Source organism: Hippichthys cyanospilos, chromosome 20, assembly GCF_059441005.1.
Source record: "Hippichthys cyanospilos isolate Australia breed blue-spotted pipefish chromosome 20, RoL_Hcya_1.0, whole genome shotgun sequence".
NCBI classification, from domain to species: Eukaryota; Metazoa; Chordata; class Actinopteri; order Syngnathiformes; family Syngnathidae; genus Hippichthys; species Hippichthys cyanospilos.
In genome coordinates this window covers 7230248-7249512 of record NC_142388.1, presented here as the reverse complement: position 1 = coordinate 7249512, position 19265 = coordinate 7230248, and the positions used below count along the sequence as shown (strand labels likewise).

Below are 19265 nucleotides of genomic sequence, written 5' to 3'. Positions count from 1 at the left end.
ATGGCATTTAAGAATGATGAATTCATAGGTGGAAATAGAAACACATAATGTAAATGGCAATTTCAACCTAACCCTTAAAAACAAAACAAAACGAAAAAAAAAACGTCATATGTCTTGTGTTTCAATGTTAGGACTCAAGCAACAAATGTCACATGACCAAACTCAGAAAACAGGTGATTCGTGATTGGTCATTACCTGAGTCCTGAGCAGCTGTGATGTTATTTTCACTTGACAGCCAGTGGCAAAATGGCCGCCACCTGGGACGGATCAAAAACAGGTAGAATTTGATGCTTAATTCACATTCAACAAACACTTCACTAATCAGAATGCTATTAAACTTGTGTTGCCACATAGAACATATCGTTAAAAATGTTTATATATACACTGCTGTAATCGAAGAGAAACGCTTCATTTTTCCACATATGAAAAAAAAGTGATGGGAAAATAAATGTATAAAAAAGCAAAGTGATCGAAAAAAATATATAAATACATTTAGTAAGGAGTATCGAAATCTCTGACAGTCTTGCGAAAGTTTCATTGAATTAAACTTGTCCCAGAGGCTCCAATTGTTTGAGAAGATTATGTTGCCACGGCAACATGCTGCCTGTCTCCGGAGGAGGAAACCTCACGCCCATTCCTTTTCTCCAATATCGCGAGACTATACGACACACCCCTCCGAAGTGCCTTGCTTATTCTCGCGAGACTTTACGTGTGGCCGGAGAGGCTGGTGACCTCATCGGTGGCGAGAGGCGGAGCGAATCGCTGCAACTTTGGATGAACTTCTGATTTGAACAAACCAGAGGCGGCAGGCGCAGTGCTCGTCCAGCAGACACGTTTCACCATTAAAAAAAAAAAAAAAACGGACGTTTTTTGAGTCGACCTCAAATGCATGTTTTCCTTCCCCTCAAGGAACATCAGCGAGCGACTGGCGACGGTGTGAATTTCTTCGTTTACTACTAGACGAACGAAGGGAAAAGGTTTGCAATGAGAAGGTGCTGTGAATGAAAAGGTGAGTTCACTGACGTTCTCGAAACGTTTTTTCCACTTCTACATTTTCTTTCTGTCTAGAACAGTTAGTTTTTTGAACGGGTTTTGATTTTGTGTTCCGAATATGTTTGCGCTTCCTCGAGACTAAACGGAGCGGAGAAAGTTTAACTCTTAATAGAAAACACTATCTTCTGATTCTATCGAGTGAGTTTAAATGACCCTCAGAACAATTTGATCACTAACTAGTTCCGTAAATATGCAACTGCGTTGCTTTTATTGTATGCTTTTAACGTGATGTTACGTCAGCAAAACGTGCAACGCCGAAACTGCGGTTCACCGTTACTCTGTGGAGGAACAGGAAACATTTTTGAAGTGACCATCAAGATAGAGCCAATTGTTCAGTGTGCAACATAAATTGGGATGCCTTTCTGCAGCCACTCCTCTGTTTTCCTGTGTGTGTTGTGTGTGTGTGTGTGTGTGTGTGTGTGTGTGTTGTGTATGTGTGTCCATCCTTTCCCTGGGGACGATGTTTCTGCTACTTGGAGATGATTTGTGTCTTGAGCACTGTGCAATTTTCGATCATTTGGGTTTGATCATTTGATCGAGTATTTGTGAGTAAAAGTGGCGTGCAATGTCGCGGATGTCTTCTCGAAGCTCTGATGCTTAGTTGAAGCTTCATCAATCAAAATGGTTGACTGTGGAGACCATTGCCAGCTTTGGAGGGTGACATAACGCGAGATTCAATTGTTGCTGATCAATATTAAATTGGCGTCATTGAATGTCCTGTCTTTCCCCCCTGCTTTGTTGTTTGTAAAAGTCGTTTAAACGTTCATTCATTATCTTTGATCTTCATCTTAAGGTCCATGCAGTTGTATGCTCTTTGATATCTCTATTAAGACAATCCAATGCAATTGTGCAGCAAATTCTCAAATGGGTGTAAGAGTACGTGGGTACGTGTGCTTTTTAACACACAGGGATCAACAATTCTAATCGAATGCGTCTTATTGCCGTGAAAAGGACTGTACATTTATCTTTTCAAATAAAGAGCAAATTTATTGGAACATAATTGCTAAATTGAGTTGCTGTGGCTCCTTTATATTATTTAATTTTTTCAATTTGTATAGAAATGGACATTGTCATTCGTGACAACAGGAAGCTGAAATTACACCCAGATGGTGATTCAACATGGCGCGATCATGTAATTATCACACTACTAGGAGTGTGCCACCCCTTGGCTAAAATATTGAGAGAATTATATGCATAAAAATGACCCAAATATGGTCAAAATACTGCACAAGTGCAATATTGCATTATTTGACATCTGCACACTACTAGTGCAACTAGTGAAATGCTGAATGTTAACTAGTTGATCTAGATCTAGCGTTTTTTTTTGTCTATCAATTAGTTGTCAATTAAAGATTATTCCAACAATTTTTTTGTTTTAATGATTGATTAATCTGTCGCGTAATTATTAAAAAAAAAAAACATGATTTCAAATTAAGTGTCATGCAAAAACAAATTAAAACGTTAACGAATGTTGTGAAATGTTTTATTTTATAATTATATTATAATCTATTTTCTATTATAATGATATGACTTCTGCTGTCAGAGGGCTACAGAAACCAGCTTTCCAAGGATATGGCCAATTTTGAACGGATCTAGGTCTCAAAACGATTATCCATTAACAGGATCATCGATTGTCGATTAATCGTTGCGGCTCTTCTTTAGTTTGAGTTTACATTGTTATTATAACTGAATACGATATAGAAATGACATAATTACTCCAGACGAGGCTGAGTTTTATCAATGTTCTATCTTTAGAAATAGAGGTGGACACATCTTTGTCGATTGCAGCGCCAAGCTCTGCCTAGTAGTCTTTCCTGCTGTGCGAATGCTGTTGCTTCTCCGTACCTTCCTCCACCTCCCACAATTCCCTTCAGCCGTCACGCAGCGACTTTCCTCAATCTCGCTTCCTTCCTGTTGAGAAGGCATGCCAGGAAAATGACTTTGTCATCATTCCTGTCTTCTTGGATCACCCTATCTCCGCTAACACTCGCATTCCTTCGCCGCTCTTTATTTGTTCATTTTTGTCAGCGTTTAAAAGCACCCATTACCTCATTCATCTGTGAGTGCCACCTGTTTTTGGAATTTTGTGCTCGCGTGAGAAATGCCAAGGTTAACAAATTAGGCGGCAGATGATTTGCCACCGTGCTGTGAAGTATGATTAATTATTTCCTGTGATCAAGAAAAGCATTTTTTTTCTCTACGCATTTGATCATTTTTACATAATCGTACTAGGGCCAAAATAATAATTATTTTGCTCAATATTGAAATCACGATTATTCATTATGTTTGGTCAAACATGTCTATTTATTGCCCTTCATTTAAACAAGCAGTATACAAACGGCTTCAAGGCTTGATACTTACAAATAAGAAGAATAAACCAAAATACATAAAGTAAATACTTAAAACAAATTGCACACAGGGCAACATAGCTAACTTACTTGCTGGGTGCAAACCAGTGAAAAGAAATAAAGCTTACGAAACAAGCACATTATTTTATGCAACTTTTCTAAATGCCATTTTTGGTCATGTCAACACGAATTTTTCCCAATTTTGGGTCTCAATTGACAGCTAGCACTGTATATATTCAGAATCAGGTGAGAAACTCAATGCCATTTCACTCTGGTAAATAATATATTAGGATGAAAAAAGCAGAGGCTTTTATCATGCAAACATGCTGGAAACATTGCCCCCTGGTGGTAGAATGACAAAGTGCTCGATTTGAAGCACAGTATAGCCGTCCAATATTGTGATCGCGATTACAATTCGGCTAATTGCGCAGCCCTAATTTGTACTGTTAGCAATCATTTATTAGGGTTAGCTCGCTTGCATCCTTCAGTTTTCCTGTTCATATTTGTATGACATTCTACCTTTTGGTTACAAGTGACAAGCATATGGCGAGCGTGCTAGTCTTTGCTAGTTGCTAGCCTGCATGATAAATAACAGCAGTGTTTTTTTTGTCAGTGATCCCTCCTCCTTGTCAAACATCACACAGATGGAACTTAAATGCTCAACACCAGTCACACGAAATCCACATCAAAGTGCTTTGTCCACAAAAACTTCGTCAACACCAAATGTGACTGAGACGGCATCAACTTGTTCAGCATGGGAAGAAAAAAATAGAAAAGCGTTTCAATAAATCAAATAATTCTGCTCAATCCTCTGTGCTAACATCTGGAACGGCATCAACGGCTTTTTACATAAGGGCTTTCAAGTAATTTTGGTATACAAATATCCCATAGAAAATTTCAATGAAAAACAATGCGTTTTTGGATAAAAATGCAACATTTGTTTGCTTAGCGAAAAACAAACCAAAGCCCAAATAACACATTTCCACTTTATTATGAATGACCACCTTTTGTGTGGGAAAACAAATGCAATAACGGCCGTTATTAGGCACATGTTTGCCTATTTTTAGGTAATAAACAGGCAAGGATTTTAAGGATTTTAGAGAAATTTGGGGAACGTTAGAATTTAAGCAATGGCTGTTACAGATGCTTTTGGCTGTTTTGACTATCGTCCGAAAGCGGCCGGTCTGTGCCTCGTAAAGGATGTAACTAAGGTTTATTTTGAAGTTGGCCTTCTCGCCACGTTTTTGGTGTGTTTTACTGTCATTCATAGCATTAAAATTTGTTCCTGAAATTTTAGTATCTTGACATTTTTTCTGACGCGTACACACGGGACTGAGTTACTCGTATTAATAAATGAGGGTAGTGGGCATTTACACAGGAACTCTTAAGTCTCTCAACACAACAGATTGTTTTTTCTTGCCCACGTTCTTAACACTGGCTGTAATGAGGTCTAGTGAGTTGTGTTGACGTTTAGCATTGTAATTTTGGTTGACTCCAAATTACACGGGCTTCAAGGTGTTTAAAACTTGAAAATAGGCAACCTTTTCATTTCCACTTGGCTTTGCTGTGACCTATTGAGGAAAAAAAAAAGGTTCTGGCCAGAGTGCCTCCATTTGAAAAGCACATTTTTCATCTGTATCGTATTAAGAGAAGGTAGCAGCACAAATGAATTTGAAAATCCAAGTGCCGAAGTAAACGGAACAAACTCGATGCGCAGATGGAGAATCGTGAGAACATCGAGTCACACTTTCGGAGAACAATTCTCCAACCCTCTGCAAGGATGAACAAATGACAGATACGTGTCTGTCTAATGCTAAAATTGTTAACTTCAAGAAGAGTCTCAAAACCCGCGACTCGTAGGTCCGCAAAACTCCCTTGGTCCAACATTTCTGGAAGTGTTGCTGAAATTCCCACCAACTGTTTCGCCATCTGTTTCCCAAATCCAGGCAGAACTCTGAAATGTCTTTCTTGTTGTATCACTTTGAGGCGGTGGAGAAAGAGTTGTTACCTTGGTAGCTGTTGACCAGTGGCTCTCAACTGTAGTACTTAGTAGCAGATCATTTTTGATTGGAGAGGGGACTTAAAAACTACTGTTGTGCCATATTAAAGGTAGGAACCTTTATTATTTGTAATGCTTTAAAACCTTCAAAATTTAACCCAGTGTTTCTAATTATATTTTTCCAAGCCCCCCTCGGAAAGAGAACACTTTTTGGGTACCTTCCGACTCGATGCGCTGACTATAAATCAGATAATTATCTATAAAGATTGTATATTTATGCCTAAACTTGTATCCGTTTTAACATTAACAAAAGGAAAAAGCAATATAAATCAGCTTTCAACAACTGTTAATTATTGTTCACAGTGTTTATGTGGATTACAGCTTAGTCTAAATCCAGAAAAAAATGACCAAGTGCATCAAAGTGCCTGAAAAAAAACAAAAAACAAAAAAAACAACATCCAGTCATTTGCACGCCACCCCAGGGGTGATTTGATAAGCACTGATTCAACCTAACTCTCATTGACAAATGATTATCAAATTAATCAACAACTATTTTGATCGAATAATCATTTAGCTATTGTTTAATCTAATATCGGCCGATATTCAGCTTGTCAGTACTAATAATCATTTTTCTAGTATTACAGGAAAGTAGACTGATTATCATTTGTTTAATATAATCGAAGACATTTGCATCTGGTTTTACTTTGGAAAACGATGACCGTATGTGACGATTCGATTAATCGATCAAATAATCGATTCTAGCCCTGTTTAAAAAAAAAAAAGTTTTGCAAAGGAGTCACAATAACACAATTTAGCAAGACCTTGCTTCATGTTCCATTTAAAATGCTCTCATTTTGAAAAGAAACATATAATGTCTCTGTTACCACAATAAAATACGTCAAATTAGAGCTCACGTACCCCCTGAAGCACCCCATTTGAGAACCACCGCTGTAAAGGAACGGACAATGTACTATTCATACCAAAATCAACACGCAGCATGAGGTCGGTAGGGCTGTTAACGTTTGTTTATGGTAAGTATACGTTCATGAAAAACATAGGTTTATCATATCTATTTAAATACGGAAAATTGTAGTCTGTAAAAAAGGGGGAGGAGGTATCCCTCAAGTGTTCAGTCTGGGCTTGCAGGAGAGCGTCAGACCAAATGTTAATGGCGGAATGCAACGTCATAGAAGTTTTGCTTTTAAGACTAAGCCGGCAACGTTTATATATACGACACCGCCGCTCTTTCTAGCGCGCCACTTGCCCAAGTACAATAAAAGAAAAAAGGTTGTTTTTTTTTCAAGAAGACAAGCAGGTCCGTGTGAATTGGAATATGTGAATTGAATTTAGGGCTGTGTGATAATTCAAATTCATTTGTCGTTTTAAAATATTGAATGTCTGTGCTTTTCAAAAATGTATAATTACGTCTTTGTGCTTGAATGAGTTAATACTTTAAAATACTGTTAAATACTTTATTATTTTTTTTTTTTTACTAGCTACTGACTGAAAATTACATTGTGTTGAATGCTCAGGTGACCGCCAATCAATTGCGGTTCAGATTATGAATGTCACATGACCAACGAGGGAGCCATGATTGGTCGTTACCCGAACTCTCAACAGAGTTGATGTCATTTTCATTTGACGGCAAGTAGAAAATGACCGTTAAGTTTATGTTAAAAACCGATTTGAAATCAGTGTTGGTTATTTTAGTCTGAATATTTTCCATTGGATTTTCTAAATACAAATCAAACCTTTAAATAAACTTTTGTCGGGTTTACTTCCGATTAAAATCTTAATCGTCCTGAATGATAGAATAAAACTGAGATTTTATTTTGTTGTCCATATCGCCCGGCCCTTGTGAAAGTTGACAAAAAAACAAAACAAAGAAAAGTTGTTTTCATGCCATCCTACCTTCTTGTAGTCTCGTTTTTTTTTTAATTTCACCTCAGTTAAACCAGTTACCAATCCAACAGTTCTTCCAATGCCTCATTTAGTTCTAGCCAATGAAGCACCTGGTGTGTGTTCAGGATCAGACTACAAAACAGTATGCATGTTCAATTCGGAAAGCTTGAAATAAAGCCCCTGTAATTGCTTCCCAGTCAAGGTAGTCGTTAATTGCACGCTTGTGCTTCACATAAAAATACAATAAAAAGTGAAAAGAGTCTGGTCCTAAAAAACATCTTGCTTAGGTTTGTAGGTCCCAGGGAGGTCCGTGCCAGAGAGGGTCAACACAAATGTGTCTGGATTTACTGCCTCAGTGGATTTTTGGCTGAACCATCTGTACCATTCCTGCCTTGTTGTACTGTCTGACACAAAGCCAGAGACGGTTAGGATAGCAACGGACCCCTTGTCGCGTTCTCTGCCGCTCGTCACGGGGGGAGCTTGTAAATTACGGAGTCGGGCCTAGGAAATGTCAAAAAAGGTCTAAAACATTTGTTGTACATCGCTTCGAAGGTTACATTCAGAATGTACATTGTAAAATTTACAGACACTCTTTCACTGTCCTCAACATCACCCTGATCACTTTGTGAAAGTCACATGACCAATAGCTGAGCCGTGATTGGTCGTTACCCGAGACTTGAACGCAAGTTAGAAAAAAAGTGATGCTATTTTTTTTATAACTTAGCTATAAATAGTTATTTTTTTGCGCACGCTATGAATGTTAAGTTTATGCTAAAACTTATATTTGAATAATTATTTTACACGCAGGGTTTTTAAAATAAATCAGATGTCAAATACCGCAATTTCCGTATTATTTACTATTATTGTCTCAATAATGATTTGTACGTTTAAAAAAAATAAATAAAAATTGCGTGTTTATATCAGTAAGACTGCGTAAACATATAACTTTTGACGATGACGTTTTGGACATGACTTCCCCTTTCAAAAGTAAGCAAGAAAGCTCATGCAAGATAAAAATGAGGTCACCATGCTACCATCTTCAACATCTGCCTTGCAGGTGGTGGAAGCACAAACCAAAAACAGGAAAGTGGCGTGCCACCATACGTAATGCACATTGCAACTTAATGTTCCCTTTGCTCATCTGAGTGGAAACTGCTCGGGAGACGTTCGGTGTTCAGGTGATGGCCCTGTAAGACCGACGTTGTCATCTTGGACGCGATAGTTCTCGGATTGCCGTAAAAGTGGAGAGGTTTGACAAAAGGCGTGTAAATTTGATTGAACCGTGCTTTTAGTTAAGCCTTGGGACTACAATGGCACGCGTAATGAATGCAAATACAATGGTGATGACATCATACTGTAGTTTCAAACAGCACTCAACATTGCCATGAATAACAAAATCACAATTCCCACGAAGCTTCGTAGAAACACAATGTATGTTCACCCAGGTGTGTGATTGACCTCTGTTGTACAGACGTTATTGAATTATTTACTCAGGGTTGATCCGGTTAATAATTACGCGCCTGAAAATCCAACCGAATGAGCTAGCACCAGCTTGTGGAAATAGCTTTTACCAAACTTAGCCATGAGATTGGAACTAACTTCAAATTGGTTATTAGAGAACATGACCTTTTCAATGTAACATTATTTTATCAAAGCGGGAAGCTTCTGAAGGGTTACTGCTCAAAGCGCCCTCGCTTTTTCATTCAATGAACTAATGTTGCCAGGCAACAAGTGCAGCCCTACTTTGGGCAAGTATTGCTTGGTAACACAATTTTGTTTCCAAGATGTAAAATCAGCATCTCGGTAGGGACCAAACTACTGTTTGCCCATATCACACATTTCAGAAAAAAAAATTCGGGATGCGGTGGCAGTAATTAAGACTCCGTAGTTTTTTTCCCCCGATCTCGTACGTCTTAAAACTCGTGTTAAAACGTTCCCAGATTTGGTTCAATGTTGGGGTTGTGTCGGTAGTAGAGTTGTGTCTTCTAGCGACGCCTGCAAATAGCCAATGGTGCGCGAGTGGGTTGCCGGGTAGTAGGAGGGGTGGTGTGAACAGTGCCTGCGGAGGTGGAGCTCTCTTATGTAATATTTGATGCACCCAGCTGTGCTTTGTTATTTAGCCCATGGGTGAGACCATGTATGTTCAGTTGGGAAATGTCTTCACCTGTGCTTGGCGCACTAAATTTACCGGCGGGGGTTAGGTCAATGAGCAGTGTGAGGCCCGCAATTTATTGAATGCGTACGCATTGTTTTACATCAAGTAAAACATCACTATCGAGTCTATCTAACGTTAGTATGTATTTTATTGTGTTTATTTCATTTCTTTTAGAATATACTGTTGAATGTGAGTGGATATACTAACTACTTATTCATTCATTCTACAATAAATTCATCCTTTTATTATGTATCCTCTGTCAATGTGCTTATGCTAATCAGTTAGCGATCATGATTAGCACTTAGCAAGTGAGTTGAGTGAGTGGATAGAAACATGTTCTTGATCTTGATCAAAAATCGACAATGAATGTCCAATTTCAGTTGTTTAAAGTTTAATTCATTTACTGTATTGTCTTTTCTGTTTGTGCGTACATTACCTGGTCCGCCTTATATATGGACATTTACCCAAAATATACCTGTTTATTGCGATTGGGCCCTTTAACCCAGTGTGCCTTATAGTCCAAAAAATATGGTACTCCTTATTTTGGTACGGACAATAGAATGGGATAACTCTTGTTTTTCTCAGTTTGTTTTTTTTCCATTCTACATAAATAAACATTGTGCCAAAAACCCAAGGTCAAAATCCCATTTAGTTTTTTTTTTCTTTTCTACTAAATATTTAAACTCCATAACTCTGGAAACGTTTTATTTATTTATTTATTTATTTTTATGCATAACACTCTCACTGTGTAATATTCAGTTGCATTTTGTATTTCACACTTCAAAAATTTACTTGGAAAATAGCAGATTTAAACAGACTCCGCTCACAGAATATAATATAATTTGGTAGATAGTCTTCGATTCGTCGTTGCAGTATTATAAGACTGTTGTAATTTTAAATCCCCGCTGCAAAGCTGCTTGATACACCACTCAAATATAGTAACCTTTGTTATGCCTCTCGGGGCGATGGAGAACTAAGTACAAATTAAATGGGCGAAACGTAAAACTGCAGCACCGGGGCCTCTCTTTTGCAGCCATGTTGCCATGACAGCAAAGACACGTTGAAATGCTGATGGACCGTCGCTAAACCATTAACTTCACACGGGCTATTGTATGATAGTTATTACAATACTTCAAAGCAATAGGTTTGAATTCACGAATGCGGCAGAGAATGATATAAAGTATTAATAATCAGGTTGTGAAGTAGTGTCGAAAATCAATCATTGTTCGGGACGTTTGGACCTTCCAGTCCTCAACTAGTGTTTGGAAAATCCCAGCATGACCAGAGTGGAGCCGTGGCTTGACCTTTTCATTCATTGAGCCGCAGGTCTAAGGCCACTACTCAGAAGGTTTAGCGGTGGACCTTTTGTATCGAAAGGTCTTTCTCTGTTCTGGTAAAGCCTCGCATCTGTCAGAGTGTCACAGAGCTGTCTGCTACCTTATCCCCCATCATCCTTACAGCGGCGATTATCAAGAAAACCTTGCTGACGCTTTCTCACGGCCATTAAACATGCACTCGTCAATCAAGGTTCTTGTCTTCTGACCGACGCCGGATTTGATGCCTTTCACTTCCTCAGGGGTTTTAGCGATACAAGTGCAAATTGACCGCTTGCCATGCACCATCGGGTTTGTGTGTATTTTCCCGATTTTACCGCCGGTTACTTTAGAGCAGTTTGATCTTAAGGCTTTAATATATCCACTAAAACTACAAAATCAAAGAATGGACCAAAAAAAGGTTGATTTTGTTTTGAAAGTTTTACAGTGGATTTACCCTACTTGGTCGAACTTTCCTCCCTCCAGCCCAAAACTATAACTAGAAAGGCATGTTTTCATCATAGTATATAGATAGATAGTACGGTATAAATCACTTGTTTTCTTGTGTGAATAGTGGACAAAAAAAGTCACCATATGGAGTATGCGGGGTGTTATGTAGAGAAGGTGTTTCATTCGCTTTGAGACGGAGATGTTATAGCACTAATTTATCACCGTCATTATCAAGCTTTTGCTACAGTGTTCCCAAAAGGCGTCGCACGTTCTTACTCACATTAACTGCAGTGAGATAACTGCTGAGGCATGTTCGGTACTTGGGTACAAAAATTTAGGTAAGCACCAAAGTAGTCCATTACTTCAGCTAATTCAGTGCTGAAATAATCTGTTTTAGGTCACTTAGTGCGAAATGAAATGATATTTCTTCTTTTTTTTGGGGGGGGGGGCTGCCGGCTGATGTGAACTAGCGCTTCACAACTTTTAAAGCCTCGCTTGATTTTACCTCTCTCTATTTGCCTTACCTTCCTCTGTCCTCTTGAGTATTTCAGCTCTTTGTGTAATTTATCGCAAAAAAAGATCTTATCTTCCTCGCACAAATTCCCAATTCCCCTCTTTGCACGGATGACCCCCTCGCTAACACACTTTCTCACATTTCATCTCAATCCGTCTCCACATCGCTGCCATTTGCTTGACTTTGGTGTAGAACTAAAACATTCGCATACAGTATAAATTATTACAAGTTTAGAAGAGAACAAACGCACAATCATCATAAAAAAGGCACGCATGCCTACTCGATTAAACAGGCTCGTTTGCTTTTTAACAGAAGCTCGGGGAGAAAAAAAACAAAAACAAAAAGATTGCTAACACTGTTGAAAATGAGATCCCGGGCTAAAACAATCAAGATAGTTTTAGAATAGAAGAAAAAAAGAGCTTGTGTGGTCGAAGATGGAAAGGCTTCTGCAAGTTGGCAGAGGCTTTCATACGACTTTTAAATGGGTTCCGCAGATGACGTGGACTTAAGAGTTTCCCTAAATTCTCCCATTAAAATCTCCTCTCTGTTCAACATGACCTATTGTCGCACAAGCATATTAGCAGAAATGCGGTGTCATATTGCATTGCATTTTACAAAAACGTTAGTGTTGTCAAATACATTTTTTTAACGACTGAATTTTATTATATAAGTAAGATCTATTATACTCGAGCCATTTATTGCCCTTAAAGCAGATTCAAAGAGTTTTATTTTCAAATGTATAGTTATACCACACAATGAAATTGTTATTCTGTTCACTTCCCTGAACAGACTATATTCCATAATTGAGCAAATCATAAGGTAGGCAATAAAACAAAACCAAAAAAATAGAGCAATGAGTTGAAAAAATTCCCATAATTAATCACGATTACTCTCAAATATCACAGCTTATTTTGTTTTGTTTTTTTTGTTTTACAAAACCTGTGACATATATATTTGAAATAAAATCTTGGAAATGACAAAATAATAAAAGAAATATTCAATTTTAAAGACAAATACAATATTATACAATATAAAATACAATTGTTGAAGAAATCTACCAAATTTAACTCGCTGTTGCAGGCATTTTTTTCAAGTTTATTTCATAGAAACGATTCTCCACGCAGCATTTTTAGATACACCAAAAATGTACAACAGATACAGTGTTTGCACATGGCTTTGCAAAGTGCCCAAATCTTTTATTTTTCCGATGAAAACTACATCCGCTAAACACACGTCCATCTTTGACTATCTTTGTGACCATTACTGTCATCTAAATTTAGTTGCAAGGTTAAAACTTTTCTGCTCCCACTGGGAAGAGAACCGAAAAGTTAAACTTTAGAAAATGATCATTTCGACCCCAATTTTTTTTCCAAAATTTCAATACAACTAAACAGTTAAACGTACACCTACGATATATCTTTTTTAATTTAAAACCCCAAAAAAGCGCATCATCGGTAAAATCGGTGACAATCGGTCTTCGGTAACAATTTTATATGACCTTGAGATGAAAATGTTTTTCGAGCTTTTTGTCATGTCTGGCCTTTGTGCCAAGTGCCATCCTCAAAGCACGACGACTCCCAACGTGAATTCTCCAAAAGTATTTTCGGTAGCTGACAAGGGAGAGAAAATGTTCCCCTGCTTTTTGTGTCCCGCCAAACATCTGGACACTATCTGTTTTATGACCTGCAACTCGAGCCGGAGCTCGACTCGCCATCCATTCTGGCCAGGCATGATTTGTATTGTCAAGATGGCTCGGAGAATCCAAGCCAAGGAGCTCATATTTTTTAATCAAGGCCTTTAAAAAAAAAAAAAAAAAATGAACCAAGGTGCGTTTAGTTTGAATGAACTCAAGTTCTTATGAGGCACATTTCACTAAAATCACATTTGTTCAGAAGCATGGCGGCACAAAATGTGGCGCTTGGTACATTCAAATAGATGCAGTGACAAAAGTCCCTACTGAGTTCCAGTCTGGTTTGAATTTCATCCCCCTTTTGTAGATATTTGACATTGTTTTGCAATTAAATTGGACACATGTTATTGACTTCCATGTGGAAGAAGTTCTCAAATTATTTATGTTGGTCTCATTTTCACATCACACAAAGCATGCATTTTCATTGTGGTGGGGAATTTCTTTTATGTCCATTGTTCAAAAGGCCGTGCTGCAAATATATCCTGAGAAACCCTTTTTTTGTAGGAATGAGCAAATGGTTTCAATTTCTGCAAATATTGTTGTTGACGTTTGACTGGGGTACCAGACAGCGAAGCTGTAAAAGTAAACGTCGATTAGAGAATTGCGAGGGATATCCCGATTGCATTTTTTCCACTTTCGAGTCTGAAAAAGTACTCAAAAATAGTCTTTTAATTATTTTTTTTTACAATATTTGTACATTTTTCTAGCCCTTCAAAAAAAAGCAAACAAACACAAAAAAAAAAAACTATTAAAATATCATGATATTTTCTTAACCATAGATTTTTATTTGTTTCCCCTCGATTCTGATCTGCTAAAAATGTTGCGATCCGGCCCAATTTCCGAACAGCTGCTTAAATTTTGCACGTATAAGGTTCAACAGTTAATCGACGAATTGAATAACAATTGAATTGATAATTAGTATGAGATCATCTCTTAGCGAGTAAAATTGTCATAGCTTTCAGCCTCTCAACTCGAAATATCTTAAATTTTTTCCCCCCCAAGTCCTGTCTGTAAGCAAGCTATCATGTTGTGTTGAATCCATATGAAACATCTGCTTTCGCTTCAAACGACGATCTGACGATTTTCAGATGTTACAGACCAAACCATCCAAAAAAAAAATAATGTCTACGTGAAATGAGATAGATGTATTTGCAGCCCTTATTTTATCTGCGATTTTAGATGATACACTCTTTTGCAAGTCCAATTTACGTCCCTTTGACCTGCTTGCTCTTGTCTGCTTTCTCATGGTTTTTTTTTTGGTTGTTTTTTTTTGTCTGCGATCCAAAACTCCCAACCCGGTTTGTGTCGTCTGCCAGCCCTCATTAAAGTCTTACGATTTCCTCGCTTTGATGCTGACTGTTGTGGTTGAAAAGTGAAGCCGGCTTAATCAGGACTCTTTAAACATACCTGTTGCTCTTTTTTTTTTTTTTTTTTTTTTTCCTTGCTGGCTGGAGTGGCCATACTTGTATTTTCTTTGCGAGCTGCTGTACTTTCTGTTGCCAGGCTACTTTAACCTTGAAGAAGATGGCCTGCTTGTGTCTGTCCGCTGGTATCAGTAGGCCAGTTGCTTTGTTATACTTGAATTGTTATTTTTGCTAGTCGCTTTGTTAGAGTCGGATTGTTATTTTTGCTAGTTACTTTATTGTTTGTTGTTTTTCATGCAAATTGGATATCTGAGATCAGACCCATTTACCATATTTTCCGCGCTATAAGGCGCACCTAAAAAAAGAAAAAAGCCTTAATTTTTTTTGAAAGCTGATGGTGCGCCTTATAATCAGGTGCGCCTTATTAATGGATCGATATTGAGATTGGGATTCGTAGATGGGGAATGAAGTGATAAAGTAAGCTTTACCAGTTTCTTTTGTGTGTTTACAGTTGAACAAGGTTGCTCATATTGGTTATCATGCTGTTGAGAGTTTAGAGTTATTATTTGAGTTATTGTTATTATTACTTTGAGTATTACTATCTTGTGATTGAAAAAGTTTTAAAATATGTCATTAATTGAGGGTGTGCTTTACAATCCGGTGCGCCTTGTATATGGAAAAAGTTTTAAAATATGTCATTGAGGGTGCGCCTTATAATCCGGTGCGCCTTGTATATGGAAAAAACTTTTAAAATGTCATTAATTGAGGGTGCGCCTTATAGTCCAGAAAATACGGTACTTTCACCGATGGCTTGATTTTATTCGGCAAATCAGCAAAACCGGCAAGAGAAAATAAAAGACATTTAATCCGTACAGCTTGGATTTGTCCTTTTAATAACCTGGTCATTCTAGAAAGCGGTCCAGTACACATGCACGTGTGTGTGTGTGTTTTTTCAGAACAGCTGTGTCTATGTGTTCCAAGCTTACATAGAGTTAGAGGTTTCCCCGTGACTGGCATGGATGTCCAATTAGCGAGCCTCATTAGGCCGGCATGCAGAAACAGCCATGCGATAGTTCCGTCTGGACGTGCATTGGTCGTGCAGACTGCATCAGGTGCAAAATACATGCTGGTGTAGGAGAAGATAACTTTCCGGTTCATATGATACGCCTCTTGCCCTGTCCCTCGGGAGCCAACGCAAGCATCTTATTGAAATATAATATGAAGGTTTGATTGGAACGCTCAAAGATGTAGTCATGATCTGGTTTCTGAAGTCATAGAAATGGGCTCAAATTGCTGCTGCCTTTGTAGTTGTAAGTTTCAGGTAAAAGTGTGCTAACCACTGATAATTGTAAATCGGAAAATAGATCAAAACCGCAGTGAAATGAAATTGTTGTCCTGAAAATGAAAATGAGGAACGTTTGATTGAAAACTAGGATAAAAAGATTTATTGTGATTGATTGACATAGCAACCACTACAATGGAAGACAGAAGCCCAGTTATTTAATTAGGTATCGTAAACATTAGCGTCTAGATCAGAGGCGTCAAAGTCGGCCGGACCAATAAAGTCATGGAATTTATTTAAATAACTTTAAAACAACATGTTTGGATGTTTTATCCTTTTTTCGATACTGTCCAAAATAATGCAAGCAGAACATCACCATAAATCAGCTAATGTTTATACTTTACATTACAAAATCATTTTGCTGGCTGGATTAAAACAGCACACTAACTGAAATGAGCAAAATGTTGGTTTGCGTTTCGTGTCCTGTGGCTCCAGACGCGTCTTTCGCGTCACCAAACACGTTTTGTCATCCTGACTCATCGATAGTATTTTGTGTCGATTTACCTGAGTTGGTCAACTTTTTTCTCCTTAGCTCTAGTGACCACTCAGAATTAGAGTGCTCGTGCTTGTATCGGTCCATAAAAAAGTGGTATTATTAACTCATTATTTTCAGCTGATCCATTGACTTGTTTTTCTACTAGGTGATGGACATGCACTGCTCTCCATCTTTTTTTGTGTGCGATTGTGCTGAAAAAAGAGGGCGGTCCTTGTCCACGAGATGGTGAAAACAACATGTTTTCTTCAGATAAATGCTCGTTCTTCACCCTCAAAGTATTTATTTTCCTCTCTGGTTTGTATTGTCTTATCTCTCACCTCCTCCTCCAGCCAGCAATGCTGCTCTATTCTCCTCCCACGCGCTCATCGGCACATAGAAACAGACATTACGGTTTTGGTACAAGTATGTAACGGAGGTGTGAGAGACATGGATGGCGGATTGTGGAGAGACTAGGCTATAGTACGGCAGAGAAGAAAAAAATCTTTGACTTCAAAACAGACGCTCCCCTACATATGAACAAGTTATGTCCTGGGCACCCATTGGTTAGCTGTATTTTTTGTTAGTAATAAATAACAGGAGATGTCAATAGAAAATGTTTAGTACGTTTACAAGAGAAGATGATAATCACTGTACCATGTTTTTGGAAGGTACTTCAAAATAATATAAATAATATGTAGAGGCGCCCGCAGTCATCAACGACATCGAATGGGTTAACGAAAAATGACGCAAATCGATTCAGTTGGATCCTGGGGAAAAGTGATTGAGACTTTAAAATGGGGGCTCTGGAAATGAAATCTGGAAATCTCACAAGGAGATAATGCGGCTGTGCCATAGCTTGAGCGTCTGCCTCTCTGTCAAATCTTCTGGCCCCAAGTAAGTGCGGCGTGCCCTTGAAAAGTCACTTATAGCGCAGGCTAAGATGTGTTTGCGTGCAGCGCCACTGCTCGCGGGGCTTTTATCATTATTACTTTGCTGCTTCTGCTGCCTGTGCTTCGGCGCAGAGACGGATGGTTAAAAAGAACTAAGGGCAGATGACATGATGGACCGACTACCCTCCTCTCGCGTCCTCGTCCCTCGTTCCCACGTGCCGTCTCGCTCGTCTCCTCCCACGCGCTCTCGTATTGAGTGAGGAATCAATCTCGCCCCCCCCATTATCCCCCACCCCCACCCCTATCTATAGCTGCCGCTCTCTCCCGCCACCTCATTCCGGCCCATTCGTTATCAATCGAAAACTCTTCGCCGTAGGCACAAATGAGCATGTGCCTCTCCAGTCCTGCTGCAATCACAGCACATCCTACTCTAGTTTTCAATTGCGCATCTCATCCTACTCCTCTTTTTCCCGCTATAATTGGGCAAAAAATGTCAGCTCACCTGTCAGCCCGGTGCTCGCGTTTCAAATCATGTTTCTTCTATAGTCATAAGTGGGAGATGACGAAGAACTTAAAGCAAATTTGATTCGCAAAGGTTCATCGATTAACCGACTACTAATTGATTCTCAAACTGACATTTTTTTGTAATCCGTTGTTTGTAGATGTTTTTTTATTTAAAATTTCAGCCGCTCGCCTGCAAATTATTTCCTGTTTTTGTAGTCTACCATTGAATGACAACAAATTGCTTTTTTTTTGTTGCTGTTTTTTATGATATAAGGGCCAAACGACTAACTAAATGTCCACATTTTAAATAAAGCGATGGAAATATTTTTTTAAATTAATTAATTAGACAACCAAAAGTGTAATCTATAATTAAAACATAAACACAGCCATTCATTAATTGCTACAGTGATCAAAGTTGAAGCATTAATTTGAGTTTAATTTATTTTTAAAACGTGTTCAAAATGATGAACTCACTTGAATTACATTTTGAGGTTAAATTCAATTTTTAATAACAGTTTAAAAAAAAACATCTGTGTTCTATTGACTTCCTGCGGCAGCTGAATTCTGCGTACTTTACAAACAGGCACAAAGACAGACAGATGTACGTTTCCGTAGTTTCACTTGAAAAGGTTACTCTGTGGCCCATTGAGACACATACAGTTCAAACACAGTCTAAATTGTAGTGAGAAGTTTTGTTTGAAAATTCCAGGGTTTGTGAAAGTAACCTGAATGCACCATTGTGTTAGCAACATGTAATTACCACATATTTGAACCTAAAGCAGCCTCAGATATATACAGTACTTCAACCTAGTTACTGTCAGAATTACTTCAACCTAGTTACTGTCAGAATGAATCATCATAGGCTGCAGTTTCAAAAATGTCGATGACCAATGCAAGACTCATTATTGCGCAGTATTGCTAAAAGAGGCTGATAAATCATAAACAAAAATGTTTCACGGGAAACTTTTGCAGCAGAGAGGAACAGTTGGTTCCTTGTTTTTGCTGATTCCTTTTTTTTTTCCTTCATGACTGACTGTTAAACGCAGGATTGGTTCAGGGGTGGCTCTGTAACCTTTCTGGTCTTATCTCATTGCACACATACTTTGGTGTAGTTTTCTTTGGCAGTATTTATTATACTGTACTGAAGCTTCAGTAAAGAAAGCAAATTTTACAGGGGAGTAGCTCTTGTTGACTGAGCTACAGTACAGTACTGTATTTCAATTTATTTTCTTGGACGAGCTCTCCCACTTGAATATTGAGTGTGAC

The 19265-nt window shown here is 38.3% G+C and overlaps 1 protein-coding gene across 2 annotated transcripts in view; it reads left to right on the top strand.

The window, feature by feature from the left end:
* Positions 1 to 822: 822 nt before the first annotated feature.
* The window catches only part of sipa1l1 (signal-induced proliferation-associated 1 like 1), a 51708-nt gene continuing 33265 nt past the window's right edge, over positions 823 to 19265 (top strand). For both annotated transcript variants that reach the window (XM_088403512.1, XM_088403509.1), the window contains exon 1: positions 823 to 1009. The gene's annotated coding sequence lies outside the window, so the exon portion shown is untranslated. The remainder of the gene's footprint in view (positions 1010 to 19265) is intronic.